General features: G+C 36.4%; 1 long non-coding RNA gene across 1 annotated transcript; it reads right to left on the bottom strand.

Moving 5' to 3' along the window:
• Positions 1–6072: 6072 nt before the first annotated feature.
• LOC122086145 lies at positions 6073–9289 on the bottom strand. Its single transcript, XR_006142343.1, has 2 exons — positions 6575–9289; positions 6073–6476 (listed from the first exon to the last, which is right to left on the bottom strand). It is a non-coding gene; the product is annotated as an uncharacterized LOC122086145 (long non-coding RNA).
• Positions 9290–9522: the final 233 nt, after the last annotated feature.

The raw sequence follows: 9522 nt of genomic DNA, 5'->3' as shown, positions 1-9522 counted from the left end.
GGGGAGCAGTGAGCGGTGAGGTGCCCAAGGGACTCCCAAGTCCCAACCACTTAATACTCACTGCACCGATATAGCGACTGCAAACGATTTTCACATTGGGCGGGGGGGAGGGAAGGAGTCGAACATGTGACCACTCCCTTGAACATTATTTTTAATTCTTTTCAAAATAAGAATTGAACAAGATTTAATTATCTCATGACTCACCTACACTAAATCAGAGAGTTACTCAATACAACTTACCCACACCTCCAAATGCTATGGATCTAGGATTTGGAGACGAGCCAAATCCATGGATCTAAAGCACCGTTTGATAACATTTCTATTGTTTCTGTGTCTAGAAATAGCAGAAACGGATTTTCATGTTTTAGGAAACAAAAACGGATTTTTTGGTGTTTAATAAACCTGTTTCCTGAAACATTTTTTGCAGACATATTGCAACAAAAAAACTCAATAGTATCATCGGATGCCTAAAAGGGAGAGAGGGTTCGATTGCCTCTTTTTTTTATTTAAATAGTTGAGAGATCTATCGAGCACAACATCCTTTTTTTTTTTCTTTCAAATACATTTATAAAAACAACGAAACAAGTCGGACTTGTTTCGTCAAAGCCGTTTCTAGAATTGTAAATAGGCATAAATTTTGATTTATGTTTCTAGAAACATGTGAAACAGAACAACTTTATCAATCGCTTTTTAAGTTATTTTTCCATTTTTGAGAACAAAAAGTGCAGAAACAAAACATTATCAAACGGTGCCTAAGTCTCGTCACAACAGTGATTCAATTCAATAGGTTTTAAAGTACTTATTTTGTGATTGAGATTTTTACTATTAAGCTGATAATAATAATTGTCATGCCAATTCACCTTGAAAAATTTATTCACCCAAAAAAAATTAACTGTCGTGCCAAGCAACCATCTTGTTCCTACCAAAAACAAGCATAGTAACCACCCTGTTGGAATAGAAAGATTCTTGGATGACAATTTTTTTTTTTTTTTCTGTATAAAATTAAAGAATGGAAATCCATAAAGTTAATGATGGTGATGAGAAGCCTTGTAATGAAAGTCTATCCAACCAATAACCACTTAAGAACAATTTTTTCTCAATCATTGGAAAGAAATCATATATACATATGGACAGGTTCAATTGTAGATACCCACTACTTTTGATTGATGATTGATATGTGGCTGTTGGAAAAATGTTATTGGTATGCACTTTACATTTTAATGTGAACAATTCTTTGGTAGTACTCAATCTTAGACCGCTAGACTTGTTTCGGTAGCCATAATTTTTAACTTATCTAGATAATTGGGAGTGCTTCTCTAGGATGGTCTATGTGCAGAATGGATAGAGAAATAAATCTACCCAATCTCTATTTACATGTTAATTTTCTATTATAATTGAATTGGTCAAGGAACAAAATAAAACTTTGAAAATCCAATGAATTAATTTAGCTGATTAAAAAGTAAATGAACAAGTAACCAAAGAAAGAAGAGAAAATGGTAATGCATGGAAAGGTATATGATTTTTATTTTTTTCTGAGTCAAGAATTTGACGCATGGTCCATCCAAATCATTCACTTAATATTCAGTTGTCAAACTTAACATGTCACCCTTTCAAATTACACAATTCTACATGTAGTCCACAAATTTCATGGTGGATAAACTATTCAGCCAGAGCTGAAGACTTGGATTAAGTCTAGCTTGATCCAATCCGACCCTAATTTTATATAATTATATTTTAAATATTTCCTAGTATGTTTGATGCTATAAGAATTTAGGATAAATTTTTTAAATGATTAATGTTAGTGATGTCTTTCATTTTTTTTTCGCAAAAAAATAAATAAATAAATAAATAAATAAATAAAGAAAAAATAAAAAGAAAGAAGAAGAAGTAGTTAACCACAGTCAATCAGGCATAACTTGACCCAGCTCAACCTGTAATCAGGGTCAAATTGGGTTAGATTGAACTTGATAGATTCTAGCCTAGGCTGAGATGACTCAATTCGACCTTAAAGATGACTGAAGCTTAGGCCTGGACCAAGTTAAGAGGATTCAACAACACAGGCTTGGGCTTCACCCCTAAGGCCCTAACTACGTACAACCCTCCCCTCTGCCCATCATCTTATCTACCCCTACTCAGAAACAGCCGGCATATAATGCTTTTCCTTTTTTTTTTTGCTAACGACGGGTATAGTCCCGTAGGTCTATACTAACCCCACAACCGCATGGATCAGGTCATACTGAGGTTGAATGAGAACCATTCAAATTTCACTGAAAGCAGTGAAGAGTACTAAATACCCCCATGTGAGTGACCCAAGGTGTGTCTAGTGGGAGTCAAACTTAGAACATCCGAGTTTACAGCTCGTACCAAGTTCGTTGCTCACCAACTGCACTGCCCCCTTGGGTTACCGGCGTGTCATGCTCTTCACACGGCTTCCTCCACTGTCAATGTGGCACACAACAACAATGCCACCTACCCCAAGAACCTCTCGTCCTCCCCAACAGATGGCCTCTTCCCTCCTTCTGAAGGACACGTACGCACCTAATGCTGTCCTCACACAGGAGCTGGCATCACACATGGCCTAGTACGGGACCCCCACAGCCACCACTCTTGGCCTGTTCCTCGACGTTTTCCATGGCCCGTTTAAAGTCCCCACCATCATCTCCACGTGAGCTTTTCAACTCTCTGTACTATGTTGGTCCCCCACCTTCAACAAAGACTAGGCTTGTTTCCCCCAGTTCTCACAAGCTTTCTCCAAGTCTTTCCCAAAACCCTTCTCTCCCTCCTCTTCAAGCTAAATCAAACTCTAAGCCCCATCATAGAAGTGGGGACTCTACAAATAGTAATATCATGCTCACTGTCCTCATCTCTTTGGTACTAGTCATCTTGCTCTACTTCATTGGATGCTGGGCCTCTAGATTCCAATCAAGGCGTCGTGGTGGAACAGATCAGCTGGAACACATACAGGTGCAATCATGCGAAACAGCCAATAGGGGACTTGACCCATTGATCCTTGCTTCCTTGCCTATATTTCTCTACAATCAGTCCCATAATGCCAAAAGTGATTGTGCGATTTGCTTGAGTAACATAGAGGGAAAAGATATGGCTATGCTTCTTCCAAACTGCCAGCATATGTTCCATTCACATTGCATCACTACGTGGTTGAAATCACACTCCACTTGCCCTATTTGCCGCAGCGGTGCCAAACCCAAATAGGCAAGTACATATTATGATACCTTTTGTAGCTCCAGAGAATGGATTTAATGAACTCAAAATTTATCAGGTTCAAAGGGTGCAACAGATGATTAGTATTGAAAACCAGAAAGATGAATTCAAACTTCCATGGCGGATTTGGTTTGTTCAAGGGTTCTTGGTATATCGTTGAGGATGGCAAAGGAGATTCCTCCTTTGGAAGCGGTGTGTTATACTCCTTCTCGAGCATGATTCAAACTGAATGTGGATGGTTGTTCCTTTGGAAATCCAGAGAAGGCGGGTGCTGGTGGGATAATTCGAGATCATAACTCTTAACATTGGTTCTTGTTTTTTTGGATCCTATTTAGGAATCAAAACTAATTATGATCCAGAAATTTCTGGATTACTCTGTGGTATCAAGCATGCTAAACGGATGGGCATTGATCAACGTAGGATTGAGATAGACTCGGTCGCAGTTGCTGTAGTAGGTTCTTAAAGGATCTTTTCCATGATTTGCATTGCAAGAGTGGTAGTACTTGTATTCCTATCTATCTACTATCCAATGGAAAATTTCCTATGGTTTCAGAGCACCTAGTCTTGTAGCAAATTTCCTTGTGAAAAGTGGAGTTAGAAGTCATTTATTGGTTGTCAATTTTCAATTTCCTCGCTCAGGAGGAGCTTAGGGTGGAATCTAATGGTAGATTTAGATTTCGTTTTAGTAGGGTAAGTGCATATCCTCCCGCTGCCGATGGCAACGCCAAAGGGGGAGTGATCCCAATTTTTTTATGTTATTTTATTTTTTAATTTGAATTTGTATCTGGTGTTATCTGGACCAGCTTGTACATCTTATACATGACTTTTTAGCGGAAAATAGATGGAAATTTTCCTATTTCAGGAAACTATGTCATGCACGAGTTTGGAATCTTACAAAATCTACATCTCTTATATTTGTTAAACATATCACACGTAGTCATATTTTTTGGCTGTAATTTTGTCATTTCAATCTTGTATCGATCGGTTAGGCATACATTTGCATTTTATATTAGGGACAGTTTATCTGTGAGAGTGGCCTCTGCACCACAGACATGGGCGTGCAATGATCACTTTTCTTGGGGCCTGCACCCTTGTGTGGTGTAGAATCATTCTCCTATAGAAAACACGTCACTCATGGCCATCGAAAAAGTGGAAAGGTATATATGGAAGCAAAAGGAATAAGTTTTGGATTCTCATATATATGTTTGGGGTTGTTTTCCATCACTGAATCTGAGGTCCATACTTGTTAGTGCCCCAATTCCAGTGATCTTCCTTAAGGTTGTGTTTCATCACCAAAATTGAGCTCAATCCCTGGTAGTGAGTGTGGAAACTAACGGTTGCATTATTTAAATTCTCTGCAGTCCTTATATGTACCTGAAACATGTTTTTAATTTCTTCTACCCAAAAAAAAAAGTTTTTAATTTCATGTTTGCCACATAAATTTTGTTTAGAGATTTATTTAAATTTATTGAATTTTGATCTATTGAACTTCCATATTTGGGGTACTGAGAACCTACTAGGACACCTTTGTGTTGTCCAACTTTGTGTTTTTTTCCCTTCCAAACAATATTTTATTATGGATGCAGCCTCCATGACTATTGTTTAGTCTATTGGAGAGTGACAACATATTCTTACCTAACTCTCTGTTGAATTCTTTATCTTTGGCTTCCATTAGAAGTCTCGGTGGTGGCTATACTAACTCAAGACAATATATGCATGCAGCATGAAAGTACTATTCCTACCCAAATTCATCTCTGAGTTAAACCCTGCGTCAATAATTTGCATATGCTTATAGAATTCCAATGTAAATACACAAATGACGTCGAGTGTGTCAGGTTGCACCATTGCTAAATGTGATGTGTAACAAAAATTGTTCAATTTTCACATCAAAGTCACGATCACATGTAAGAAAAATTTTTAAATGTCCAATGAAACGCCCCTTCTTCATGTGGGTTGACCAACTTAGGATTTGTGAATGTGAAAAAAGTCAATGTAAGATTAGAATTGTAAAGACAAGTGTGAATTATGGTCCATTTTTCTGGTATTCTTCACAATCAATTGGGGTATGACTTTCACTTTTTTTGTAAATTTAACATATAAGTATTTATTTCCTTAAATTATTATTATAACAATGATTCTAGTTGTCTTACATGTTGGAACCCAAGGTTGTTGAATGTTCGAATGGATACCAAATTCAAGCCCAAGCTCTAATAGTTATTAGACTCCAACTATGCCCCAATGTTCAGAAACCTCAACTTCAACATCTCATTTCCCTTCATCAGAATATATCAAAGGATATTTGAACGATACAGTTAAAGAATTAGAGGAGAAGACAAGTATGCTGAGAGACGTTCTTGACACAATGAACAAGCTAGACTTAAACAAAAGAGTAAATTGAACTTCAATAGAAAATTTGGTTAATCTTGTAATAATTATTGTGGTTTTGAATCGAAAGATTGATATCCTTGTAATGATATTGTATAAATTATTCTACCTATATGGTAGTACCTGGATTGTAATAGAAAATTTTTGAGAACATACTATTGTTTTGTATTTTGTCAACATGCATTTGGACAACATAGACTTGTTTTTTATGACAATATACGTGCGGTTGAATTTTTTAGAACATATAGCTATTTCAAATTTTCAATATGCATTTGGACAGGATGGCTCTATTCCATATAAAAAAAATGCCATGGACCTGTTCCATATTACATTGTAACATATAACATTTTCAAATGTCCAATATGCATTTGGACAGCAGCATGGACCTATTTCATATAAAAAATGGCATGGCCCTCTTCCATATTACAATGTACTTGTTTAGATTTACTCATAAAGGAATCATCAGAATCAAAACACAAAGGAAAGTATGAAATCCATCAACTAAAAATTCGTTTACATCCAAAACAAAAACTATGTCCAAATACCATGATAGTATGAAATCCATCAACTAACATTGTTCTCTAATTACATCAAACATATCAAACTGGGCTAACATTTTTCCCCCAAGTACATTACAAGAACAAGAACTATGCCAAAAAGCACTGTTCCATTACAACAAATCCCTATCTGGATCCAAATTTAATCCTAGATTTGCGACTTCATAGCCTCTTTTTCATGTCTTCTTGCTCGAGTTGTTGCCATTTTTGCTCTTCTGCTTGAACATTATCAACTTTGTCTATTGATGCATTATGTGATCTATATCTTTGAGAAATATTGATATCAATCTAGCTGCCCACTACATTCCGATTCTGCTACATAGGCAATTAGAGTAAGAATCATTTATTGATATAAGGCCAAGTAAACATAGGTTGAAAACATAAATGGTGTTGGGGAATGAAAACAATACCTTCACAATAGCTGATTTATTTGATGATTATGCCCTTTTCCTTTTCCTTTTACCACCTTTGTATGTTCTTCTGTTATGACCAGCAAGCTTGCATCTCTCACATCATACTGATGAAGACCTCTTTCTAAACTCTCCCATAGCTGGCACACTATCCTCCCTTTTCCTATTCTTGTGGAGTCTGCCTGGTTGTCTTCTCAAAGGTGGAGGCTCTACCACAATCATAGTACTTGTATCTTCCAACCATGAAAAATTAGGCAATGGATGTATCATGTTCTCATATGTATTCAGATTCCTTAGAGAATAAAAACTGTCACAATAGTCTTGAAGCCTTTCCCTCTTGTATGCAATACAATAGGCTACATGATTACATGGCATCCCACTTGTCTCCCACACTTGACACTGACACCACTTAGTATTCAAGTTCACTACGAACCTTGATGTGCCATCATTCACCTCAAACTCATTTTGACATACACATATGGCCATATATGATCTTGAATGTTGATGGATTATTGAATCTAATTGCTTTTTAATCTTAGGTGTTAATTTCCTTTTATAAGAACAACCTTACTGAAACCCCATCTGCAATTTATCCATCAAGCTAATTCTCAGTTGATCAATCAGATATAAGATGAGTTTGTCTCTATACGGTCCTACCCAATGGTTAAAGAACTCTATTATATTATTGGCTATGTGATCGTTCTTTGCTTGGTGATCAAATGCATGTTTGGATTATGTACCAGGAGAATTTTTCATCAGTCAATCATGTGCTTCCTTGTTGATGCTCCTCATCTCATTCATTACCTCTCTAAAGTCAACTTCTCTATAAGACCTAGATGCAGCCCAAAATATGATTTCAGTTTCTTTTTTCGATAAGTGAGCTTGAAGTTGGCATAAAAGTGCCTGCTGCAATGCCTAGTATGAGACTTAGGTAAAACCTCTCTTGTAGCATTAGTTAGACCTTACACATCACACAAGAAGGAAAAAATTGTAGTCAATATGTGTTTGACATAGCCATAGTAAAGGGCATAAATAAATAAATAAAATATAACAAAAAAAAAATCTAAACAAAAAAGGTAATCAACCACACAATTTGCTTATCTGACATAAAAGTTAGGTAACCTATGCCATCTGAAGTAGAATGAAATGCAGTATATAGGTTGTTCAGGAAAAAACATCCAGCTACCTTTGTACTCAAATTTCACAATACCTAATGCAAGTGGAAATAACCCAGTTTCCATCCATAGAAATAGTTGAGAGTAGAATCCCTCTAAATTTTCCATTTAAATGGCATCCATCTAGTTTCATAACAAACAAAGCACCCTTTAAAAACTGGATTGTCAGCCATGTTATTTCTTGCATAGAATTATAGCTTAAATATTGAACCTGGGTTTGTCTGTCTAACCATCTTTGCATACTTTGGTAGTTTAGTATGATTTGGCATGGTTGCCCTCATTAGTTTCTTTGGCAAGAAGCCGAACCTTCTAAATTTTCATGTAACATGGTTCAAGCTGATACTCCCTGAACAATATGACTTTCATACTCTTAGTAAAAAGTTCAGAATTTTCTTTGAGTTGTGGACCAAATTTCTTAACTATCCATCTAAAGGTTGCATCTCTCTTTTCTCTGAGAACAAGTATGCATAGGATTATATGACTTAACCATAAAATTCACTTTGTCTTCAGTGGGTGAAGCATGAATCCTCCACACACAACTTTCCTTTACACAAATAATAGTGACCCTGGTCCTCTCATTCTTTATTCCTTGAATCTGAAAACCCTCTTGGATTGCAAATTCTTTCAGTTCCTTCCTAAAATATTCAACATCATCAAAAATCATACCATCTTCTATCTTCACCTTACCTTCATCATCAACCATCTTTTTTGCCCTACAAATCTGTTAATGTAAGACTAGATCTAAAAAATCAAACTAGACCCAACAACAGGAACTTGTAGACCAAACAACAACCAAAACCAGCTCCACAGATATATGAGAAATCAGACTTCACATAACAGTCTAGTAGCACTATCGATCTTAAGGAATATTAGCACAAAGAATAAACAAAGAGAGCAGCAGCCCTTAGAACTAAACCAGGGACTGACTAAGTGTATTAACCACTTCAAGTTCTTCTCAAGTATGATCAGGAGTCCAGAAATCAGCAGTAATAATAGCAGAGATGTCGAATCCAGAAAATAGAAGCTAAAGCCGCTAGAAGACAAAAATAGGGAGATTTTGAATATCTCTCTATAGGCTCCTCAGAAACAGTCCAAACTAAGATCGATCCTTAGTAGTATATGGATAAACAATCGATCAAAATCTGGGCTCAAATCGAGGGCTGGAACTGCCCTTTTAAGAGGAGGCCGATTGGAACCAGTTGCAGAATTTCTGGACAGCAGTTAAAAATAAATACCTGGTTGTAGTAGCAATATTAGCTTGAATATAGATTGTAAAGAAGAGAAGGAAACACACTAAGAACCCTCCTGGACTTCACACCGCAAGGAGTCACCTAGATCAGACAACAAGCCCTTCTTCCTTGATCAAACACAAAGAAGTTCTCTTGCAGAGAAAGCAGCAGCAATAGCCATGTAGTTTGTCAAAATCGTGGCTCATTAAAAGAGCCATCATCTTTATTTATAACAGTGATAGGGGTTACATAAAATAGAAACTAACTTTAGTTTCCAAAAACTGAAATAGGAAACTAAAAATTAGAAACTCAACTAGTTACTAAAACTGAAAATAGAAACTTACAAAATAGAAAGTCCTTTAGTTGCTAAACTGGAAATAGAAACTAATTTATGACTGAAAATTAGAAACTAAATAACCCCATCTAAAAAGGAAACTAAAGAAAAAGGAAACAAATCACTGAATCCCGTATGCAACCTTAGAACCCCTAGTTTAGACCCATAAAAGTAGCCCAATATACTCCGAACCACATGGACTGAAGGCCC

Source organism: Macadamia integrifolia, chromosome 8 (assembly GCF_013358625.1).
Source record: "Macadamia integrifolia cultivar HAES 741 chromosome 8, SCU_Mint_v3, whole genome shotgun sequence".
In the NCBI taxonomy this organism is placed as follows: domain Eukaryota; kingdom Viridiplantae; phylum Streptophyta; class Magnoliopsida; order Proteales; family Proteaceae; genus Macadamia; species Macadamia integrifolia.
The sequence above is the reverse complement of the archived record's forward strand: the minus strand, read 5'-3'. Positions and strand labels throughout refer to the sequence as shown.